The sequence below is a fragment of the Sphaerodactylus townsendi genome, linkage group LG13, assembly GCF_021028975.2.
Source record: "Sphaerodactylus townsendi isolate TG3544 linkage group LG13, MPM_Stown_v2.3, whole genome shotgun sequence".
In the NCBI taxonomy this organism is placed as follows: Eukaryota; Metazoa; Chordata; class Lepidosauria; order Squamata; family Sphaerodactylidae; genus Sphaerodactylus; species Sphaerodactylus townsendi.
In genome coordinates, this window is record NC_059437.1 from 37,104,570 (window position 1) to 37,130,376 (window position 25,807).

A 25,807-nucleotide genomic window follows, 5' to 3' on the forward strand; every position below is an offset into this window, starting at 1 on the left:
ATCTCGTTCCATCTACACTGGAACCCAATTTGCTTCCAGGTCCAATTCAATGTGCTGGTTGAATGTTAAAATCCTATATGGCTTGGGGCCAGCATACTCTCATATGAACCTATCTGACCACTTGAGTCATCTTTAGAGTCTTGTTTTGGGCACCCCCACCATCTGAGGCTACATGGGTAGCAACCTAAGAAAAAAAATTTCAGTGGTGGCACTCAGACTTTGGAACTCTCTTCCCAGAGAGATTTGTCTGTCTTGTGTGTCTTCTGCCAGTAGGTCAGGATGCTTTGTTTCATGTGATGTTCCCTCTAACTCTGATTAGCCCTCCTCCCTGTTTTTATGAGTTTATGTGTATGTATGCTTTTCAAATGTTTGAAACATTTTCATGCTTTAATATCCACCACCTTGGGTTCTCTGAACTGGATAAGGTGCCATAGAAAAATTTAAATAATAGTTTCTAGCTGTTGTTTCTGAAAAGCCATAAGGCAATTGGCATATGTCTTCAGATATACCCGAGCTAAAAATATACTTGAGAAATACCTTTCAGTATTTTTCGGATATATTCAACATCCCAAATATATCGAAAAAATTTTGGGGAAACAAAATAAAAAAGGTCCCAAAAATCCTACAAGTATTTGGGATTTCTCAGGAACATTAGGAGCCAGTGGGAATTGCTTCCCCTACCCCTTCTCTTCCATTTGTTTTTGCATCGGGGGTGATTCTCTGGCTTTGACAGGATGCTTGTATTATTAAGTGTCTTTTTCAGTTTCAAGGTGTTTGTTTTCTTGGCCAGAGTTGCTTTGTGTTCCTTTTGCAGTTTTTACAGTGTTGCTCAGTGCTTGGATTTGTTCTGCTGTGAATTTAGAAATGTCTGTTGATCTTGCACTGCCACACTAGCACAACGGTCTGCTAGGCATTGTGTACATTGCCGTTTGTTCTGCTGGGCTTGAAAAATCCCTTCTCCTCTGGATTTGTTCTGCTGTCTGTTATTCTCTGGATTCACTTTAGTCATATTATCTTGCACTGCTACAGTGACATTGGGTTCAGCTGGGCATTCTGTGCATTGGTTTGGGATTTGGCTGTTGGGCTTTCGTGACTAGAATGGTCCTGGGTTCTGCTGGGCATCTGCACATTGCTACTTGTTCTGTTGGACTTGAGAAGTGCCTCCCCACTAGAGGTTTCCACTGCAGATTCTCTGATTTGATTTTGGCCTGTGGTTCTGCTGGGTTGTGCAATGGTTCTGTTGGGTTTTTTGTATTTGGCTCTTCCTTGGGAGACATCTGACCAGTCATTGCTCTTTACAGGAGCAGCTTTTGTGTGGAAACAACTTGGAGATCCCTCCACAGGAAATAACGGAGGATAGTTGGGGACATCCCATTTAGGGGCCCACTGAATTGGACTCCTTGGTCCAATCTTCATGAAATTCGGCAGTTATTTAAAAGATGGATACTGACAAGTACCCTGTAATTTTGGTGCTTGTAACATTAAAAAGAACTACCCAAGTTGGAATTGCTGTTTGCTTGAATGGTTAGATGTTATGGTTCCTTAACACATCTATGCCACATCAAATCTGAATTGTCAATGAGCTGGCAAAACTGCCTATTCCAGGAAACCATTTCACATCACACCTGAACTCCAGTTGTAGGGAAGAACGTGATATTATGTATGGGCCTTTGGAATATCTCATAGAGGATGTTTTAAGAACTTGCATATGGATAGTTGGCATTACCTTGACAGATGCAAAACATCAAGGGGAAACACAGATCGGTGGTGTGTTACTGTGTTCGTAATTATGAGCTTCTGTGGATGCATTTTTCTTTGTATGCATTGCCGATGCTTTCAGATTTTGTTATATGCATGTTTCATCAAGAGGTAGCTCTTCTATTCCCTCCCCTAGGAATACTAAGCAGATATGAAGGATAGATTCTGACACAGGTGGCCCAGCTTCAGACAGGCTGTGGTACCCTTTTGCTGTTGTTCTGTTTATTTAAAACACTTACAAGGCTGCTTTTCCCCAGATAATCAGTTTCCAATTGTATGATGATATGTTCATGCTACAGATAAGTTTGATTGCTACAGAGGACCATATGAGTTATAAAAACTAAACAAAACCACTGTTAAAGGGCTATAATATTAATGGAATATACTGTCTCACGGGGATAGAACATCTTCCTTGAAAGTTGCCAAAAGAAGTAAGCATCTTTGGGATTCTTCTGAACAGTAGGAATCTGTTCTGAACAATCCACCAGCTTTCTTCCATGTCTACTGTCCTCTCAACAAAATGTTCTTTTCAGTTCTTAAAATGTAACAGGGCTTGTTGGTTGGCAAAAAACCAAATTTTCAAGGAAGTGATAGTCTCAAAGGGTAGGAAATACTACAAAGGGTCACTAAAAGCACTTGTAGAATTCTGTGCCACGATGTAGTATGGACTGAGAATAAGATCTGTTCTTCAGTATGTAAGTCAAAACTGGAGAGCAGAATTTCCCATTCCCTACCTTTTTGGGGATGGGGACTGATCTGAAAGTGGTGTCTAATATCTTTATTTGTTTATTTGATTTCTATGTTGCCCTTCCCCTTCTTCAGTTACAGAAAATAATGGTATCTTACGTCTTTCTCAATTATGAATGGAATTAACAGTACAACACAGGACCTCAACAATACCAAAGAAAAAAGGGAAGGGAAGGAAGGCCAGCCAGATGGAGATCGTTGCTGCCCTGGTGGAACAGCTGTCTTACAGTCCTCAAGAACTGTGATAAATATCACTTGACAGTGTTCCACCAGGTCAGGGCCAAAGCCAACAAAGCTCTGGCCCAGGTGGAGGATAGCTGGATAACTTTGGGGCAAGGGACCACCCACAAATTGTTATCTGCAAAGTGCAATGCTTTCTGGGAGGTGTGTGTGTATAGATCAGGGGTCGGGAACCCGCGGCTCGCGAGCCGCATGCGGCTCTTTCGCCGCTGTTCTGCGGCTCCATGAGCGGAGCCGCCGGCCCCATCTTCGCCCGCCCTGCAGGCAGCAGGGCGGGCGCATCTCTCGCCCGCGGCCGGCCAGGCCGCGGGATTTGCCTCCTGCCCGCCCCGCTGTTTGCGGGGCAGGCGCTCTCCCGGCTGCCGGCCAGGCCGAGCCGCCGGGCCCATCTTCACCTGCCCTGCAGGAAGCAGGGCGGGCGCATCTCGCCCGCGGCCGGCCAGGCCACGCCGCGGGCTTTACCTCCCGCCCACTTTGCTGGTTGCGGGGCCGCCGGCCCCATCCTCACCTGCCCTGCAGGCGCGGGGGGGTTGGGCGGGGGGGAGGCCGAGCGAGCAAGTCGGCGGGGGAGCGGACGGGGGGCGAGCGAGTGGGTGGGGGGGTGAGCCAAATGGCTCTTTGAGGGGAAAAGGTTCCCGACCCCTGGTATAGATGGTCCCATATATACAAAGACCCCAAAACACTTTGAGCTTTAAAGGTTAAAACCAGAACCTTGAACCTAATTTGGTACTTCATTCAGAAGCTAGTGCACTTGATAGAGCACTGAAGGAATATGCACTCACAATATTCCCCATGGATCTGTGCAGTTGCATTTTGCATTGGTAGGAGTTTCTACATCAGTCTCAAGGGTAGACCTGCATGGGGAAAGGTACAGTAGCCCAATCTGGAGGTGGCCGCTGGATGAATAACTGTAGCTAGATCAGAACAGGACAAGTAGGGGGCTAGTAACTAGTCCTGTCCAAAACATCCTGGCTGAAGTCCGGCTGCCCACCTATTAATAGATACAGCTGGAAGTCATCAGCATACTGGTGACAGCCTAGCCTGAAACCTCAAACCAACTGGGCAAGGGGGCGCATATACATGTTAAATAGTATAGGGGAGAGTATCATTTCTTGCAGGATACTACACCAATGGATAACGTGGTGAGATCCCTGTCCCTGGCACCACCCTTTGTCCCTGACCCAGGAGAGATTAGACTAGCTGCTACAAGGTGTTTCCACGTATCCCAGTGCCAGCAAGATGGTGAGTCAGAAGACTGTAATCAACAGTGTCAAATGTCATTAAGTTAGGCAACAACAGTGTTGACCCACCTTGATCCAGTTGCCTACAGAGCTTATCTGTGAGGGCAGCCAAAGCCATCTCCCTCCCATGGCCAGGACAGGAGCTGGATTGGTGGGTAGACAGAAGCTGGATTGGTGGGTTGGAGAGAAGTGTGAGTCTTTCCTGAAGGAGCCCAGTTTTCTGATGTCTATCTGCCCGCCTTCTAGGAAAGGGAGCAGAAGAATTCAAATAAATAAAAATAAATAAACAGTAAGACTCAAATGAGGCTCAAAAATAGCTGTTTCTACCAAAACAGTCCCAAAGTTTGAGCCTGAAATAGTCCAGAGTTCTCAAACAGCATTGTCTTTTTAAAAAAAATCCAGGCCAGATTAAAGTGGGAGCAAGGGTTTGAAGCCACTTGTTTTTGAAGGTGAATCTTCTTCAGCCAATCTTTTAACCAGACAACAGGTAAACCTGATAAGGATGTCTTCATGCAGAAAGCGGGTCGACATCATGGGTTTTTTCAGTCTGTGGGTCACTGCTTTGTTTTCCATATTTGCTGTCACACAATTAAGATTTTGATGGATTTCTGTGGCTTGGAATAGCTCTTTTGATATTCTATCTACTCCTGGAAGCTTGTTCCTCCCAATTGCTTTCAGCACAGCTTTAACTCCACTTTCTAAAAGATTTTTCTTTGAAGGCATGTAATCCTTTAATCTCTTTTGGATAGTTGTTCAGTGTATTTTTGCCATATTGTCTTTATATTGTCCTGTTCGGTTAATGTATGTTCATGTTGACCTTTCTTGGGAAATGCAACATCCATAAACATGTATCAAAAATTACGTCGCAGATCTGGCTTATGTCTTGTTGAATCAATTCTTATCATCAGATAGCAACAAAATTATACAAAATTATACATTCCAATCGTTTCTCACAAGAACTCAAAGCAATATATTCCGAAAATCAATTCCAAGTCATATATACCTTTAAAGTCCATTCACATAATACACACTCCTCTCCTAAAGTGTTCACCAAAGTAATCAAGTTCACATAAGTGAGTGTTTGTAAACCATTCAAGGATTAGGTTGGTAACGGCAGATCGCTTCGTACGTAAACCACGTATTTCGGTATCTTCTTCAGTGCCTCAACCTTATATCCCCATTTCTTCGTAGATATCCCATGGGTATTCTATAAAACATAACATCATGGACCAATATCGCTATTTATTACATCATTTCTTTTTTGTAATATTATATTACCCTACTTCAGAGCATTCACATATACTTACATACTCCCATTCTCGGGCTGTGACTTCCCACAGAATCTTATGACAAGTGCTTCCCCATAGACCATAAGTGTTTTGGATTTTTTCAGCTTCGTTCTAATTTTTAATCAGTTTATGGACTGTACCACAATCAGCTCATGGTCTCATTTTAAGCAGAGACAATAGAACGGTCCATTGGTACTTACTCGGAAGGGGCCTTCTCCTGGACGGCGATGAGGGCATCCTGGATGAGTGATTTCCAACCTATACTCAGGGAGGCAGGACTTAATTGATGTCACTTCCTGTGTTGGGTTGGATCCTCCCCTCGATCCCCAGTCTCCGATTGACGTAGCAGTATAGCAGCATTTAGGATCTCAAGGAATTTTAACAGGAAGAATGACAACAAGTTAAGGTAACACATGAAACATAACACGAGATACACACACGCACACACACACACACACACACGAATAAGGAACTCCAAGAATAACCCCAAGGCTTAATTGGGAAGTCTAACTAATCGAACTGTGTAGCTTTAAGTAGGAGACTATAACCTCAGGGAGGGCCAGGATGCCCTCATCGCCATCCAGGAGAAGGCCCCTTCAGGGTAAGTACCAATGGACCGTTCTCCTGGAGGCGATCTCGGGCATCCTGGATGGGACCTCCCCGAGCAGTGTCCTGTTAATGGGTGGGCATTTAGTCTCCAAACATATGTTCTAAAACTCGGGTGCCGAAGGCCGTCTCATTGGCTGAGATGGTGTGTAGTTTATAGTGCCTAATGAAGGGTGTAACTGATGACCACGTGGCCGCTCTACAAATATCCTCTAGCGGGATGAGGCGTCTGAACGCTGCGTTAGCTGCGGCGGACCTCGTGGAATGGGCTGTGATACCCGGAGGGACCGGGATGTTGGAGGCCTTGTATGCCTCAACGATGCAGGCCTTCAGCGTGTAACTGAGGGATGCTTTGGACATTTGAGCCCCTAGATTAGGGGTGGTGACGTTAATGAAGAGGGACTCAGTGTTCCTGATGGTTTCAGTACGGATAATGAAGGCTTTGAGTGCCCTTCTGATGTCCAGATGATGCCAAAGCCTCTCCTTAAGGTGGGACGGTGAGGGGCAGAACGCTGGAATGATGATTTCTTGCTTAAGATGGAATGTAGTGGCTACCTTCGGAATGAAGGTAGGGTTGGGGAGCATGACCACTCTGTCCCTATGAAACACACACAGTTGTGAGTTGACTGAGAGAGCTTGTAGCTCTGATATCCTCCTGGCGGTAGTGATGGCAATGAGGAATAATAATTTCATCCGGAGCCACTTGAGGCTTATGTCCTGGATCGGTTCGAATGGAGGTCTGGTAAGAGCTGATAGGACCGTGTTGAGTCTCCAGGCGGGAAATCTGTGAATTACCAGAGGCTGTTTTTGGGAGACTCCTTTGAGGAACCTCAGAATGTCCGGATGTCTGGTTACTGGTAGCCCTTGTATCTTTTGCCATACGGTGGAGAGGCCGGCTAACCGTCTCCGCAGGGTTGAGCTCCTGAGACCCTCATCAAATCCGTTCTGCAGGTATTGAAGGACCTGTGAGATGGAGGGATGCAGTGGATCAGTTTGGCTTCTCTGGGCCCAGGAGACAAAGTTCTTCCAGGATGAATTATATATACGCGTAGTGGAGGCCCTTCTGGAAGCGATGATGGTGGTGGTGACTTGGTTAGAGTAGCCCTTCCTTGCTAGAGCCTGGCGTTCAAGCACCAGGCAGTCAGACAGAACCACCCGGGGTTGGGATGACATACTGGCCCTTGTGACAACATGTCGCTGGGTGTGGGCAAGTGAAGAGGTGGAGAAGTTGCCAATTGTAGAATTGACGAAAACCATGGACGTCTGGGCCACCATGGTGCCACTAGAATGACCTCTGCTTCCTCCATCCAGATTTTCCTGAGGAGCTTTGGCAGCACGGGGGTTGGAGGGAAGGCATTGAGCAGTCCCTTGGGCCATGGGCTGGTTAGCGCATCTGTTCCCTGCGCCTGCGGGTGGAAGTACCTTGTGAAGAAACGTGGCAGTTGGGTGTTGTGAGCTGATGCGAATAGGTCCATGGTGGGCTGACCTAATGTTTGTGTTATCTGAAAGAAGATTCGGGGGTGGAGTCTCCACTCTGCCTCGACTACTGACTGGCGACTCAGCCAGTCCGCTTGGATGTTGAGATTTCCTTGTATATGTTCCGCCATAAGGGACTGTAGGTGTACCTCCGCCCAGAATAGAATGGCTGTTGCTTCCAGATGAAGACGCCGGGACCATGAACCCCCCGATTGTTGATGTGGGCCTTGGCAGAGATATTGTCTGTTCTGACTAGGAGATGGCAGTTCTGAAGTTGCGGTTGAAAGTGATGAAGGGCCAGGAGAATGGCCCTCATTTCTAAGACGTTGATTGACAGGTGGGTTTGGGGGGCAGTCCAAACACCTTGTGCAATGTCCCCTTGCAGGGAGGCTCCCCATCCGCGGAGGCTGGCATTGGTGAACAGTTGCGGTCTGTGCGGGTAGAGATAAACCTTTTCCCGTGAGAGGTTTTTGCGCTTGGACCACCAACGCAGGCTGTCGCGAAGTTGTTTGTCGATCTGTAGGGATCTGTCTCTTTTTTGCATGATCTGGAACTGGTAAGGGCATAGAAACAGCTGCAATGTCCTTGCGTGGAATCTGCCCCACTGTAACATATCTATGACTGATATGAATAGTCCCATTAGCTTTGCTAGCTGAAGGAGAGAGGCTCTGTTGGTCAATAGGAATGAGGTTACCAATTTCTGAATTTTGGTTATCTTGGATGCTGGGATGAAAAGACGATTGTGAAGAGTGTCCACGATCGCTCCCAGGTGTTCAATCCGGGTTGAAGGGTTCAAGGAGCTCTTCTGCAGATTGACGAGGAAACCGTGTTGGCGAAGAGTGTGCATGACTATCTGCAGGTCCTGTAGTGCCTGTTCCCTGGACCGCGACCTAAGATGTCGTCTAAATACGGGTGTTGACTAAGATGTCGTCTAAATACGGGTGTATATGGATGCCCTGTTCCCGAAGGGCCATGATAGGTGCTAGGAGGACTTTCGAGAAAACTCGGGGGGCAGTGGCGAGTCCGAATGGGAGAGATTTGTATTGGAAGTGGTCTGGTCCCACTGCGAATCGAAGGAATCTTCTGTGTAGAGGATTGATGGGAACGTGGAGGTAGGCCTCCGTGAGGTCCAGGGAGGTCAGGTAGTCGCCTGGACGGAGTGCCTCTATGATGGACCTGAGGGTTTCCATCTTGAACTTGCGCAACCGGATGAATCTGTTCACATAGCGGAGATTTAGAATGGCACGCCAGTCGCCGTTCCTCTTGGGGACGGTGAAAAAATGTGAATAGACACCGCACGAACGTTCTGAGATGGGCACAGGTTCGATTGCTTGAATGTGAAGCAGGTGGTGGATTGCCTCTTGGGTTCTTTTTAGTTTGTCCGGATTGTATTGGAGGGGGTATTTTCAAAACCTGGATCTTGGGAGGGTGGAGAACTCTAGGAGGTATCCGGATGTAATGAGCTCTTTGGTCCACTGGTCTACGTGGTCGCCTGTCCACTGGTGGTGAAAATGTTGAAGGCGGCCTCCTACTGGTATGTGAGGATAGTCAGGATCTGGCGATGCGGTCATCCTGGAATTGTCGGCTCCTCTGCCCTGTGGGCGGTTATAAGGACGAAAGGAACTGTTGACGGTGTTACGTCTGCGAAATGGTTGTTGCTGTTGTTGTGATTGTTGTTGTGAAAACCAACGTTTGCCGTCTCTGGGCGTTGCGTTCGGAAGGTGGTGTATGGTCTAAAGGAAGAGGATGTCTGATCCGACCTGACATATCTAGACATGGACTTCTTGTTGCCCTTGGTTTCCACTAGAATGGCGTCTAGTTCTTTGCCGAAGAGGCGGGAGCCATAGTAATCATAAGTGGAGACCACCTGTTTGGAATGGAAGTCGGCTGACCATGCTTTCAACCAGGCCTGTCTTCTGACCACCATGCCAAGTGCTAGGGCTCGTGAAGTTAACATTAGGGTGTCGAAGGTGGAGTCTGCTCAATAAGATACTGCCATCAGGACCCTTTCCATGCCCTCTCTTAGGCCCTGGGCCTCTGGGGGAAGCATGAGAAGAAGGTGACGCAACCATACAATGGTGGCTCTGGCCATGGTGGATGAGGGGGCTAGGGCCCTGATAGATAGGGCTAACCTATCATGGATCCGTTTCAGGAAGACGTCTGCTCTGCGGTCTGTTGGGTCCCTCAGATTACCCTCCCCATCCTTGGTGACGAGGCCGCCAGACTGGAGGGCTACGACTGGGGCATCAACCAGAGGGGTTTTGATGATGTTGTGGATATGCTCGGGGAGCACGTAGAGGCTTTTGAGGAATGAGGGGCAACTCTTGCTAGCCTCTAAGTTAAGCCACTCTCTTTTAATCCTTCTTTCAAAGAACTCTGGTAGTGGAAAGGCTGTAGGGGTGACCTTGGACTGAGGGAGAATTCCCTTCTTCCCCTTGGGGAAGCCCTTGACTGTCTTTTTGGAGGTAGATGGACCCTCCGGGTGTTCGGCATCTGCGGGATCCTGCAATTCCAATGCTGAAATGGCTTTGGCCATAAGGGGGGCAAGATCCTCTTTTTTGAAAAGTCTAACGCACTGCTCACTAGGCTCCTCGCGAGTCTCTTCAGACTCAGAGAAATGGTCTGAATCTCCGATCTCCCCTTCACTGGCACCCTCCTCCTCAGGTAGATTGAGGGGATCCCTATAGGCAGGGGTCGGGGGGTGCTGTGCGAACTGGAGGAAGAGCTAAAATGGTGTCTAGGTCTATGGGTCTCTTTAGGATGGGAATGCTTTTTTCCTTTACGTTTGGAGGCTTTTTTTTTATCGTGCTGGATGATCTCTTCCCTCATGGCTGTTCTAAATAATCCCATCAGAGACTCTGGGGAGGTATGGGCCCATGAGGATGGATCAGCTAAATTGGGAGTTACAATGGGCTGAATGAGCCCCTCCCTCCCAGTTCCCCCTCGATCTTGCCTGGCTGGGGAAGAGGCGGAGGAATCTGCTGAAGATCGGGCTTCGGCACCTTGCTCTATGGTATTGCTTGATTCGGCCACGCCCTCCTCCTCCTGCTCCGTTTCGCGGCGGTCTGCTGAAGACGAGGGTGGAGCGCGAAATGGCTCCGGTCTCTCTGCATGGGGGCTGGATGGAGCTTCGCCAGCCACGTCCCTGAGTAGGACGCTGGTGCTCCTTTTCTTTGTCTGGGCTGCGGGAGGCTCCCGGCGCGCTTTCTTGTCGGCCGGGGCTTTCACACCCTTTCTCCCTCCCTTTGTTGCCGCCAACGCGGCTTTGGAAAGGGCTCCACGAGCCTCCTGCAAGGTCTCTGCGTAGCAGGGCTCCTGCAAGCCCCTACGGGTTGCTGCCCTGGTGCTTTTGGCTGCTGATTTGCCGAAGGAGTCTGGAGGGGGAGAGAAGGAGTGCGCGTAGCTGCGCTGCTCGGCCATTGCCTTAGCCGCCTAATTAGCAAGTAATTCCTCTGCGGCTGTGACGGAGAGGGCTGAGAAGACAAGACAGGGGTAAACGAACTTACAGTTGACTAGACAAGAAAGACACGAAGGTAGGTTGAAAAAGAAACAGCTTGGGCTTGGAGCTCCAAACAAGCGCTGCAGTGCCTGCTGTAGGCAGGAAGAAGACTGGGGATCGAGGGGAGGATCCAACCCAACACAGGAAGTGACATCAATTAAGTCCTGCCTCCCTGAGTATAGGTTGGAAATCACCCATCCAGGATGTCTGAGATCGCCTCCAGGAGAACTGCTCTATCTACTGCTTTTATTATGTGATCTATTTGATTTCTGTATTAGCCATCCGGTGAGGTACATGTATGCAATCATCAGTTTGAAGCATGTAACTGAAATAAACAAGTTATTGTCTTTACAGAATTCTATGAATTAATCTGCTTTATTCTGTGCTCCTTTCCCAAATGTTCCAACAATATTTGATTTTGCTGTTTCCTAGCAACTGAAAATAAGTTCCAGTCTTTTAGGCCAAATTAATTCCATCCTACAAGGCGGTACTTGCTGATTTACTCTCTTTTATTCGTCGAAAAATCCTGGAGGATTGATGAGATGCCATAAGAATGGAGATGGGCAAATATTGTCCCAATCTTCAAAAAAAAGGATAAAGTAAACAGTAACTAGTCAATCTGATGCGGATGCCATAGAAGACACTAGAACAGATTATAATGCAGGCTAAACATCCTGAAAACAATGCAGTGAGTAGAAACAATAAAAGTGGATTTGTTGGCAAAAGATCCTGCATAAATAATTTTAACCTTTTAACAGCTGAGTTACTGGTTTGGTGGAATATGGAAATGCTGTCCATGATATTTGCTAGTTAACTGGTGAAATATGAACAAAATGATACTGGTGTTACATGGATTGAAATGGATAGAGAACCATATTCAGAGTGTTCTTCAATAGCATTTCATGATTCTGGAAGGAGGTTTTAAATGAGGTACTGCAGGGTTCTGATTCTAGGTTAAACAAAATTGACCTCTATGGAACCCCATCTATCAAAGACCATGAGGTGCCACAGAAGCTGGAGCCAGCACTCCTTTTAGGTCCTATCGTAGAATCAGCAGCCACCAGAGCTAATGAAGAATATGTTGCCCCCATATCTTGTCCTGGCCAAGCAGTCCAGAAAAAGCTCATGGTAAATAATACTGAAAGCCATCAAGAAGTTCGGGAGAGCTAGGTACATACTCTATGAATATGACAAGTGGAACCTCTGAAGAATCTATAAAGACATATGCAAATAATGCAGGATCCATTAGAGAAAATACATTTTTCCTGTGTTTAGTTTAGAGTTAGTTTAGAGCCCCCCCAGAAGCTCATGTTAATACATTTTCGAACAGTGGCAGAAAAACAATTCATCACATAGGTTGTATATTGGAGTCTAGTAGCTGCAGCACTAGCTTTTCCTTCATTGTTGCCAATTCTGTTATCTTTTTCATTTCATTGCCTATAATTGTCCAGAAAACCAGGAACCCATGGAAAATCTTAAAATCATGAGGATAATTATGAGCAATTATGTATCATTATTCCAAGTAGGTTATTGCAAACATACAAGTGTTAAACTACACAAACTATTTTGGAAAAAGATTGATTCACTCAAGTTGTTAGGATATGTTATATTGCATCTTACTGTCCTTTTTCTGTAGCTAAAAAACTTAAGCCAATAGGTGTGTGATTCAGTAGTTTGCCATATGCAGAAACTTGATCAATATTCCGCAGGGCCTGTAAGACTGAGCTGTTCCACCGGGCCTTTGGGGAGACCAGCTGTTGATAGGGGCCCCCTTCCTCCTTCCTCCTTCCTCCTTCTTCCTTCCTCCTCTTTTTTCTCCATTACGACATCATGGAGATCCTGCCACCCCTTTTGTTTGGGGTTATGGGAATTAGTAGAGGCCGCCATCCTGAGTTAATTAATGCTGCATTTTAAATGGGGAAGGGTTTATTTTTATTCTTATTAGAGCTGTTTTAACTTATATTTATCGTATTTAAAATGTTATTGTGCTCTATCCATGTTGTACACCGCCCTGAGCCCTTTGGGGGAGGGCGGTTTATAAACCCAAATAATAAATAAATAAATAAATAAATAAATATCTTCAAAAGATTAATAAAACTGAGTAACAAGTTACATACTGAAAAATTGCCTAACAATGTTCAAACTTCTCACTGCAACACACAAAAAAGACAGATTAGGCCCTTTCACAGAACACCTATAAAAGAAAAAGTTACACAATGGCTTGCAATATATTTTTATTCAGATGCTTTAAAAGAATTGTTAGTTACAGGTGAAGCACCCTGTGAAGAAATGGCTTTCCTCCTCCCTTTTCTCCCCCCTACCCTTCTCCAACCAGGCATCCTAGGACTCAAATTGGAGGGCAGAAAATGCAGTGTGCCTGGCATCACCGGTAGAGGGCACCCAAAGGGGTGGTATTATAAAAAGCAGGCAGAAACCTGGGAGAGGGTTCTTTGGTTCTCTGGCTGTCTGCTGTTCTTTGTTGTTAAGAGAGAAGGTCTCTGGAGACAGCGGCCATGTTTCCAGGCCGAGTGCTCAGCCTAGAGATGTGAGCTCTCCGTGAGTGGTAACTGTTTAAGCTGAGGACCTACCCTGCTTTCGAACATCTAGTAGGCAGGGTATGTGTTAGAGAAAGGGAAAGGGGATTTGCGGTTTGTCTCCTTTTGTTTTTCCTTGCGTTATCTTGTGCGTTGCCAAAGAGTTCTTATGATTGTTTTCTGTTAATAAATACTTATTTTTCAAACCTTACAAAAGTTCTCTGTACTACGTATGCCCCCCCCCCCCCGGTCTGGGACACCCTATGTGAATAAGAAACTGAGGCAGAGGCCTTGAAACCAGGAGAGGAAGCTGGGAAATCCTGGTCTTTCCCAGTGGGCAGTCCTCAAAGGATCAGGTGGTGGCAGTATACCCTGGGAGAAAGATAGCCCTCCCCAAGGGAAAGTTGATAACCCCTGGGAGAGTGCAGAGCACGAAATAGGGCCTGCCAGCCATAAACAAGCCTGTTTCGCCACACACCCATTCATGCAGCCTTGCAGTAAGACATCTGATGGATAAAAATCCATCCTGTCAGATTTCTGTACACCTTCACTGTGAAGCACTACTTACCTTAACATGAACTATTTTTTTTAGCTTTCTACAATTGAATTGCTTTTCAGTACTCAAACACAAATCCCTGTGGAATTAATTAATGTTATTATTACATCCATCAACTACAAGGAAAACAGAATATTCCACACACTTTAAAATTATATTTTCAGTAATTGTGATAATGGTACTGGATTTAATAATACATGACATCATCTGACCTTGTCTTCAGCTTAACATACAATTTGATCATGTATCTCCAAAGAATTGGCTACATTATTTCTAATGCATGGCTTGGTGGCATTGTATGCCCAGTGTTTTCTGGACTAAGCTCTGGTTCAGTTACACGACGCCCAAAGCGTTGTCCTCTCCTCTTGGTATCTAACACGGGTGTTGGAATCTGCCTATTCACACCTTTTCCTCTTCTGGACTTGGTAGTTATCACCCTTCCTGCAACAACCTCCACCTATTCCTCACCTTCTTCTAAACCTTAGATGCCTTCAAAATTGTGTGTGTATTTTGCCACTTGTGTAAGTTTATTATTTTACTTCCCCAAAAAATTGTTAAAATGTCTGAATTCTGGTCCCTGCATTCTGGACCCCATGTAAACTTTGGTGGAAGATTTCACAGCCCATGCCTATTGCATAGCAACGTTTCTCCCCAGCTAATTCCCCCATCTAAATGGGGACAGACCCTTCCAATTACGGTAACACATTTACTTCTGCACATCCAGTTTCCTCCATGAAAATGATTTCAACATACAATATTATTTTGTCCAAGGCAACCCTAAGAGAAGCATGTGGAAAAATCAAATGGTTTCACAAATAAGGTCTTCTCCATGTTTAATAGTAATATAATCCATCACCTGTAGCAAAAGTTCACTTTTGAGGGACAGACATAGAGCTATTCAAAGTGCACTCATGCGATACCTCATTACTTCCTTCAATGTCTACTGAGGCACTGTTAATTCAAATACAACTGAAACAATACATTAAAATTCGAGTGAGGGACCAAAGCACAAAACTTTTCAGGGCTGATCTTACATCAATGAAAGAAGTTATAGAATATTATACAGTTATACAAACACAACCATACCTAATTGGAACGATTTCATTTGTCAGTTTATTACAGCAGCAGGCAAAGAAAGATTGATGTTTTTCCCCCCACAATGAAGCTTGAATGATGCTGATGCCAGCCTCCATTTTTATCTGTGTACTCCTCACTCCCAGCCATATGTATAGCCCCAGATTTCTGGTACACCTTTGCAGCTGCAAAAGCAGCATCTGTTTCCACAAAACCTCTCTCTATTGGCCATCACAAACTATTTTCTGATGGATTGATCAGAAGTAATTCCCAGTAACAGCTCTGTTCAAATATTTGTATCTCAATTCTTTATATTGTAATTACACTTTAATATGCAAAAAAATGCAATAAACCTTTCACAACATCACAATTAATAAAACATCCAGTGTTGTGAGGATCCAGTTTTTGCAGTGATGATCCAAAACTGCATCAAACAGCGAAAAGAGCCACAGAATAGTTAATGATCTCAATTAGATACTCAGTTGACATTTAGCAGACACAAAAGTTACCATATATACTTGAGTATGTCGACTTTTTCAGCACATTTTTAAATGCTGAAAAAGCTCCCCTTTATTAACACATTCAAATTATATGCACGGTGAATTCCAGGAGAATATAACACTTAGGCTGTCAGAGCTGTAACACCTGAGAGAAGGAGATCCCCACCAATGGCAAAAGCATTTTGATTGCATCCAACTTTGAGTATTAAATTCATCATTCCCTTTTGTGTTTTTATGTAAAGCTAGGCTTATAAATCCTCCAGCTTTGATAATGCCACAGTCTTTGCAATTAGAGTTGCTCCACTGGCTCTGAATGCCATGCTAGGTGCCCTTGAAATTTGTGTTCTATGCCCTTGAAATTTGTGTTCTGGCAGGCATGGAATCCTCTTGGAGAGAGATTCCATTGCACTCGTAGCGTTTAAAGACTGCAAAATGCAAGTCAAGATTTGTTACTAGTAAATCGGGTCAAGCTGAGTTTTTGTGCAAATTCCTCTCTGTAAAGCAGTACAAATTAAAGGTGAAAAGAGAGGGTCTTACAGTTCTAAGGACAGAAATACCTTCTGTGCTATTTAGCAAGCGTGGTAGGAGACAAAGAGACACTGTAGATCTTCCTAATGACTAAATCTTACCTTTGAATAAAATATGTTCCTGAACATGCAAAGATAAAAGTGTACACTGTTCACAAGGTAGTGCTATCAAACATTATCTGCTTCCTTTAAAAACTGCCTTGCTTAATTACATTTTTAAAATTCTAGTGAGCCATTTTTGAGGGAGGCCTTGTGGGGACTCACAGTCTTTGGCATGAAGCAGCCAGGCAGTCTCCCTTCTTGCCTTCATCCTGTTCGTCCTCTGATTATGACGATTGCTTTTAGTCAACTTTTTTTACAACCAGTGAGATACCTTCATGAATTTTATTGATATTTATTTTATTTTTGAAATTTGCCAGTAGCTGCTGCATTTCCCACGCTAGACTTATAATCAAGTCAATAAGTTTCCCAGTTTTTTGTGGTAAAATTAAGTGCCTCGATTTATATTCAGGTCGACTTATACTCGAATATATATGGTATGTAAAAATCTAACACTGCCATGGAGGCATCTGTAAAAAATAGGTTATGGCTCAGGTTATTTGAACAACCATCAGTTTTGAATGTACCATTTTGATCAGTTGGTAGGATAACTTCAATGTTTCCTGATTAAGTATATTACCTGGATTCTTTTCCAGCCAGGCTTCATGCCCAAATATGGAACTGAAACATCCCAGCTTGCCCTGCTGGATAACCTGTTCTGGATGATGGACAGAGGAGTGTAACCTGGTTGATCCTCTTGAATCTCTCGGCAGCTTTTCATACCAATTTGGATTGTCTTTTGGAGCTCCAACTGGATGGCACTGTTTTGTAGTTTCCATTCTACCCTGACAGTAGGTCTCAGAAGGTGATGCTAAATAAATGCTGCTTGGCTCCTTGGCCTATGGAGTCTTGCAGGGTTCTCTCTTATTCCCCCCCCCCCGTTCTTTAGCATCTATACGAAGCTGCTGATTGAGACTGTCCAGAAATTTTTAGTTTGTTACAATGATGTGGATGACATTCAGCTGTTTCCAGCTTCTAGAAGATTCTAGGGAGGCTGTGGGAACTGTGAAGTGGTGCTTGAAGGCAGTTCTGGAATGGATGACTGCTAACAAACTGAAGGTTAACCCCAGTAAGACAGAAGTGCTGATGATCAGCAGAAGAACTCACCCAGGATTTGAAGTGTCTCCTGCTTTGTACTCTCATTGAAGTAGAAAATTTATAGCTTGGGATGCTGCTGGATCCAATAGTGCTGGTTGAATAGATGGTGGCAGCATCCAGGAGTGTATTTTACCAGATTTGACTGGTTAACCAGATACAGCCTCTCCTGGACAGAAGACATCTGGCTGCTGAGGCGTATGCCCTGGTAATTTCTAGATTAGATTACTACAATGTGCTCTGCAGGAAGCTGCTGTAGAAAAAAATGTTCAGAAGCTTCTATTGGCCCAGAATGCTGCAGCTAGGATACTGACTGGAGTGAGTTGGAGGGACCACATAATTGCAGGCTTGGTCCATCTACACTGGCTCCCACTTTGTTTCTGGTCCCAATTTAACATGCTGGTACTGACCATTAAAGCCCTGTATGGTTTGGAACCAGGATACCTTAAGGACTATCTCATCCCAAATTAATCTACCCAACCACTACTATCATGTTCTGATGCCCTGATCTGGAGCTCCACTTTCCGAGGCTAGATTGGTGACAATCTGAGAGAATGCCTTCTTCAATATGGCACAAAAATAATGGAAATATTTTCACTTGGCCCTTTCTATCACTGTCTTCTGCAGTGTGTGAAGACTGGTTTCATCTAGTAATCCTTTAGTGATCTCTCCTTCTTAAGAACATAAGAAAGAGCCTGCTGGATCAGACCAGAGTCCATCGAGTCCAGCACTCTGCTACTCGCAGTGGCCCACCAGATACCTTTGGAAGCTCACATGCAGGATGTGAAAGCAATGGCCTGCTGCTGCTGCCGCCGCCGCCGCCACCAAGCACCTGGTCTGCTAAGGCATTTGCAACCTCAGATCAAGGAGGATCAAGATTGGCAGCCATACATTGACTTCTCCATAAATCTGTCCAAGCCCCTTTTAAAACTATCCAGGTTAGTGGCCATCACTACCTCCTATAGCAGCATATTCCAAACACCAATCACATGTTGCGTGAAGAAGTGTTTCCTTTTATTAGTCCTAATTCTTCCTCACAGAATCTTCAATGTATGCCCTCTGGTTCTTGTATTGTGAGAGATAAAAATTTCTCTCTGTCAACATTTTCTATCCCATGCATAATTTTATAGACTTCAATCATATCCCCCCTCAGACATCTTCTCTCCAAACTAAAGAGTCCCAAACGCTGCAGCCTCTCCTCATAAGGAAGGTGCTCCAATCCCTCAATCATCCTCGTTGCCCTTCTCTGACTTTTTTTATCTCGATATCCTTTTTGAGATGTGGCGACCAGAACTGAACACAGTACTCCAAGTGCGGTCACACCACTGCTTTATATAAGGGCATGACAATCTTCTGCGGTTTTTTATTATCAATTCCTTTCCTAATTATCCCCAGCATAGAGTTTGCCTTTTTCATAGCTGCCATGCATTGAGTTGACATTCCCATGGAACTATCAACTAAGACGCCCAAATCCCTTTCCTGGTCTGTGACTGATAGCACTGACCCCTGTAGCGTGTATGTGAAGTTTGGATTTTTTGCCCCTATGTGTATCACTTTACATTTTGCTACATTGAACTGCATTTGCCATTTCTTAGCCAACTCACCTAATTTATAAAGGTCCGCTTGAAGCTCTTCGCAATCCTTTGCAGTTCTCACCACCCTACATAATTTGGTATCATCTGCAAACTTGGCCACCACACTACCTACCCCTACTTCCAGGTCATTTATGAATAGGTTAAAGAGCACTGGTCCCAAAACGGATCTTTGGGGGACACCACTCCCTACATCTCTCCATTGTGAGAACTTCCCATTTACACCCATCCCTTGCTTCCTGTTTCTCAACCAATTTTTAATCCATAGGAGGATTTCCCCTCTTATTCCTTCATTGCTGAGTTTTCTCAATAGTCTCTGGTGAGGAACTTTGTCAAAAGCCTTTTGGAAATCCAAGTAGACAATGTCCATTGGTTCCCCCTTATCCACATGCCTGTGTATACCTTCAGAGAACTCTAGAAAGTTTGTAAGACAGGACTTGCCTCTGCAAAAGCCATGCTGACTCTTCCTCAGCAGGTCTTGCTTTTCTACATGTTTAATAATTTTATCTTTAACGATAGATTCTACTAATTTACCAGGAACAGATGTCAATCAGACTGGCCTGTAATTTCCTGGGTCTCCCCTAGATCCTTTCTTAAAGATTGGTGTGACATTGGCCATCTTCCAGTCTCTGGGGATGGATGTCGATTTCAGGGATAAGTTGCATATTAAAGTGAGACGATCAGCAATTTCATGCTTGAGCTCTTTAAGAACTGTTGGGTGAATGCAATCTGGGCCAGGGGATTGGTAGCATTTAGTTTATCAATGGCTGCCAGAACTTCTTCCTTGTCTCCCACTATCTTTGCTAGTTCCTCGGATTCGCCTCCTAAAAAGCATGGTTCAGGCACAGGAATTTTCCTCACCTCCTCGTGGGTGAAGACAGATGCAAACAATTCATTCAGCTTCTCTGCAATCTCCCTCTCATCCTTTAGCACACCTTTTGTTCCTTCCTCATCTAACGGGCCTACCGCTTCCCTAGCTGGCTTCCTACTTTTGATGTACTTGAAGAACTGTTTGTTGCTAGTCTTGATGTTCGCAGCCATGAGTTCCTCATAACCCTTTTTGCCTTGTCTTGTGCTTTCTTGTCTTGTGTTTTCATTTCCTGCACTTCATTTTTTAAATTCTAGCTCAATTTTAATGAGTTTTCATGAGCTTGCACCAAAGTACATTAGAGTTAATAGGTTTAAAGGATTAAATTTGCTACACTAAAGTTGTAGAAAGAATGCTTTATTGCCAGAATCTAAAAATATAATTTGTGCTTGTTGCATGCACCCTTGTTTTTCCTGAACTGTTTTGTCAAACCATACCCAAGCCTCCTAAGGACCTTACTTTTGCTAGAAAAAGTCAAAATGGAAGCCCAGTAAGGCTACCAGGCTCTCCTCAATACCTATCTAATTAATGTGACATAAAGCCTGTGAATAAGTTCTCTATGTCTTGGGTACTACAGAGGAGCTCTCTTCTGAACCATGCTTGGAATGCTGATTCATCTTTACCACCTTTGGAAATTGAACATTAAATAGCAAACGTAACAGAAAATCTGTTGTCTCTTGTAGTCTATGAACACTTTATATGTCTTGATTGTACTAGGTAGAAAGAATAACATTTTCATTTAACCTTGATGATATGTAATGCTGGATCTTTAACAAATAAGTGTACTTCTGTGTGAATGTTTGAGATACAGTAGATTTGCATACATGACTAAAACATGACTGGATGTTGCTGATTGGATGCTGCTGAAAATTTCTTTCTGCAAAATGAGGAAGGGTGGTGGCATGATTTTCTGAGAGTCTCCTTTGGCAGAATCCCAATGCAAATGGTTGTCAGCTTTCTGTTGAGGCCCAAGAACAGGCTGGAAATCTTGCTGAGATACCACTATGGCATTCCTTTGTGTGCCATGCCTGAGCTGCTATTAAATGTTACACTATTCTTCGCTGAAAAATCTCTCAGAAAAATCTCTACTTTGATTTGGGCATCAGGCAGTAGAGGTGTCTGAAGGCATGTCTTTTAAATTATATTTACAAGCTGGTATTCCTACATCATGCTGACAAGGTCCTAGGTACCATGAAGGCCACATGGGCTTAGATCCTTGCCCATCTTGGTTGCTAAAATTATGCAGGAAGGAGGTGACTTTCCAAAGTTTTTGAAAGAATCATCGGTCCTCTATTTTAAAAGCATTCTCTAAGTAAAAAGCCTATACCTACCTCTTGCATGGCTTCAACACTGCTCATGAAGATTCTTGGATAACTTACCTTGCTTATGAGTTTCCTGGATAACTTACCTGCTCTTGGCCCCTTTCAGTCTGAATTTAGAACACAGTTTGCCTTAGCAGGCTTTCATGAGATGAACCTTAATTATGAAAAGACTAACTATGTTTCTTCAGCAACAGAACTACAAAACATGAAGAAGGTGGGAGATGGCAATTATAATATTATTCAGTCTGTGCCCACCTTGTTTTTTCCCATGCAGGCATTAAAGTCATGCAGTACAGTTACAATATTTGAGGGACATGAAAATAAGTATCTTCTATTACAGTGGCTTGACAGTGCAATGTTTTGAGTGGAATATTTAAACACAGAAAATATGCATATTGCAGCAGAACTCCACTATCAAACCTGATTGATCTGGACAATCAAAAAGCTTGCACATTCGACTTCAAGTTCATAACATAGCCAAATACATCCCTGTTCACCGATTTATATGCTAAGCAGAGGTGTTCTCTACTCAGACAAGGCTATTTTCCAAGCACCAACAATTTGTATATCATCGAAGGCTTTCATGGCCACAATCACAGCGATTCAGGTCATGAAAGCCTTCGACAATACACTGAACATCTTTACGGGGAGAAATTGTTTCAAGACCCCAATTCGTATATCTTCTGGGCAAGCAATATCACAGTTTAATAGATAATAAGATGATTTACATTTTGGGCAAACCAGACAAGTCTTCACAAAATAACTACCTTTGAAACTCTAAACAAACAGCATTTACTCCTAACTTTTACACTCATGTAGAAAGCATAAAGGACTTGCTCACCAGAAACAATTAGCATAATAAGAATAAGCAGAAAGTGCTTTTATAGAGACTACTTTTTACATTCATCTGACATTTGTCAATAGTAACCACCGATTTCCCTCTCTGGTGTGAGATTTCTAGTTTTCATGTAAAAACTCTTGTTATACTTGGAACTATAATATCACATTTCCAAGAAGGCACAAACATAAGTCACTACACCCAAAATATGGTTGAAAACTAGCCTACGTGCCATTACAACTGTTCTAACACAATCTGAATTTCGATTAAGAATTAATATCAAGATATCTAACCAGATGAAAGGAAATCTTATAATTTATTGTGGACCAGGGAGAAAGCAGCACTGTTTGTTATAACCAGTGTTCACCTCTAATCTTCTACAGGTAGTAGCTTAAAAGGAGGCCTGGTGGAAACAGCTAATCAATAGAAACATTTGAGCTTATTGAGCAGTCTACTTCATATACATCATCACAATTATTTCTTTATTTTTTAGTGTAACTAATATCAGGAATGAAAGAATGAAGGCTTCTTCAAGATCACTATTTTTGTCTCTAATTAAATCACTGCCTTTTTATTTTAAAATTTCGCTGATAAAACCAAAAGCATAAGATGGCTTGTTATATTGAAGGACAGCCTTCCAAAAGCAAGGGGAAAGTAATATCCTGATTTTTGGTGTGCAGTTAAAATAAGAAAGTATCTTATCATGCTCGGTATGGCTGTTATGAGAAGGCAACATTATCCTGGGTGTTGATTTTATTGCTGTTCTTATTTAATGGACTGCAAACTTTCCTGAACCATATTTGGAGACATGCAGTCTACAGAAATTTTTAAATAAAGATCATATTAAAAAATCACATGTAGTCCCCATGATCTTATGTCCTTAAGCCTGCCACTATGTGCACATGCACTCCTTTATAGTCAAATTACCTTTTATATTTCATTCTACTCATCCCTGCAGTATACTAAAAATATTAATGTACTACTGACATTTGGGTGTACTTAGCCTAGTCCCACTATAAGCAGATCTGTCAGTTTTTTCAGATAAAATTCCTCTTTTATCATGCGTAACTATCTCCAAATATTTTTCCTCTCCCTCTCTGAGGCTCATTCTGCACATGCAGAATAATGCACTTTCAAACTGCTTTCAGTGCTCTTTGAAGCTGTGCGGAATAGCAAAATCCACTTGCAAACAGTTGTAAAAGTGGTTTGAAAACGCATTATTTTGCATGTGCGGAAGGGGCCTGAGTGTCTCCAGAATGTCAGAATCTTCACTTTAGCAAAATTCATTTGAATATAAACAATATTACAATAGGTGAACACTGAAAATGGGGAAAGCAACCATACTGCTGAGTTTATTTGCCATGTGAAACACTCATCTTTCAGAATGGCTTTCTGCTTCCCTGCTTACTAAACTTTCTCTGCCATTTTTCATACATGAAAAGTGTTTTATTCAAATCATTTTACATCTTTGTATGAAGATTCAATTGTCATTCAGCCTACTCTTTCCTTATTGAGTATTGCCACAGAAGTTTAGGACAACAGTTTAGAAGCTGCAGTAACTAGTATAAAGACTACAGTGTTGCCACTATACATAACTACACCAAACTCTTCAATTCCAGTTCAGCAATATCTGAATTTTATTAATGACAAAACACTTAATGAAAAACAGTAGCTGTACCATACACCCATCCAAATGCTATCTTTACTGAACTGCTGCTCTGCAGAACCTGTACTATGCCAATAAAAGCAATAAAATTGCCAGCCTTTCATTGCAATCAACATCCAATCCTAAAAGTAGGCCAAGCAGCGCAACAAAACCCTTTGCGATAAGGCTAAATTCCCAGTAGAACTCAATTTTGCTCAGAGAGCTACAGACGTTCCTTTCCACTGTCCTTCTTCTGAGCTGATATGCATATCAAAACAAGTGAATTGTTTTCATTGCATTTCACAAAGAATCATAAGTTCTTGGTTCTGTGCATCAATTGCATTGAAAATTCTATCAGTGTCATTAGGACTGGCCATCTGCCGAATGACAAAGATTTACAACGTTATCTTAATGTGATCAGTTCTTCTATCTGATTCCCATTGTAATTTAACCATTTGTTTCATTTACACCCCACTTTTCTTCTAAATAGGGACCCAAAGTGGCTGACATCATCCTCCCCTGCATTTTATCGCCACAACCACCCTATGAGGTAAGTTAGGCTGAGAGTGTGTGACTGGTCCACTGTCGTCCAGTTAGGCTTCAGACCTAGGTCTCCTAGATCCTAACTGACACTCTTAACTACTACAGTACACTAGCTTTCATGAGCATCAGCTTAAGATTTCAACATTAACAAAACAATACAAACTTTCATTATTAAGCTACTTCAGCAGTTCAGTGTGGTGTCACTGTGCCCACTGATGTGTTTCTGGCTCCTGCTTGCTTGAGTTTAGGGATAAAATCTAAATGGTCCTGAATTGAATGGGGGAGGGAGATATTTGGGGTGTTAGGGGAGCATTCCTTACTATTTCAGTGATTACTGAATTGCTGAGCTTATCTCAAAAAAGCATGTCACTTCTGTATGCCCTTAGCTTAGAAACATAAACCTTCTCATGTCTATGGTCTTGGAAGCCTCTTTCTGATTGCTGTAGAAAAAGTATACCCTCCTCCCCTTTCTTAGAAAGCAAAACCAAGCAGCATTTCCTCTCCTGACACAAAGGGCAGATTCTGCCATCTCCCTGGGAGTAATTTAGTGGTGACATCCATTACCTTCTCTCAAAATCCCCCAACATATCCCATGGCTCCACACCGAGGACCCCTACATTATCTTTTCACCACCGCAAATAGCACATGGTTTGTGTGCATGCAATTACACCAATGAAAGCAGCCCAATTGAAACTGTTTTATCTGTCCTGTTAATTGGCCTGGAATAGGAGGTCTGTGGCACAGAGTGGTTTGTTGCACTACTGAAGTCAAAGCTCTGCTCATGTCTTGAGTTCGATCCAGGTAGCTGGTTCAGCCTTTCCATCTTCCTGGGATCGGTATAATTTTTTAAATTTGTTCTACAGCAATGAGTTCCCAGCATGCTGGGGGTAAAGTGTAGATGACTGGAGAAGGCAAACTACGCAGCAAACACAGTTTACCTATTAAGTACCATGATGTGATGTCACCACATGGGTCAATACTGTCCCAGTACTTGAACAGGATGACGACCTTTACCTTTAAATGACCTGAAGAACTATCAAATGAGGTGTCACCATAAGCTATGTTTCTGCTAGATCTTAAGATGCTTGTAAGGGTAAAACACATCCGCCTCTTTTCTACAACACAAAGGTTACACATCAAAAAACATTACCGAAAGTGGTTTTTGAATTACTGTCTTTTAAAGACTCAACAGTAGTTGAAACAACATAGCAAAGAACAACAAAGACAATGTGCAAGACCAGAGATCAGAATCTGCAATGTCCTGGAAAACAGTGCTCAGTCAGGCTACTTCTCCAATTCACATTTTCTCTTGGTGTTATAGAATTCCAGTACTCAGGACATTAAAAAAGAGACAGTAAATAAGGAAAACTGCAAGGAAAATATTATCCAAATGTATTTCCCTCTGACCTTGGAAAGTTCATACTGGAAGAGACTAAAAGAGACTAAATTCATGTGTGAAGAAAAGTGTTAAATGCATCACTAAGTATGAATTCTATTAAAGCATGAAATACGAACCCTGTTTATCAGAATACTCACGCACAATGATACAGCACACTCACAGAACAAATGAATTAGACAATGTTGAACATAAGCAATCAATAAAATCCACTAATCTGACGCACACAAAAGGAAGGAGAAGAAATACCGACCTATGGCGTTAAAGAAAAAAGCTCTGGGCCGCCATTTTAAAAAAAACCTGCCTCCCAGAGAAGAGAAGAGAGAGGGCTGGCAGGAAGGAATGAAAACTCCCCTGATAAC

The 25,807-nt window shown here is 43.4% G+C and overlaps 1 long non-coding RNA gene across 1 annotated transcript; it reads right to left on the minus strand.

Annotated features, from left to right (window-relative positions):
* Positions 1-4,856: 4,856 nt before the first annotated feature.
* Positions 4,857-25,771, minus strand: LOC125442391. Its single transcript, XR_007245992.1, has 2 exons — positions 25,699-25,771; positions 4,857-5,193 (listed from the first exon to the last, which is right to left on the minus strand). It is a non-coding gene; the product is annotated as an uncharacterized LOC125442391 (long non-coding RNA).
* Between the last annotated feature and the right edge of the window lie 36 nt (positions 25,772-25,807).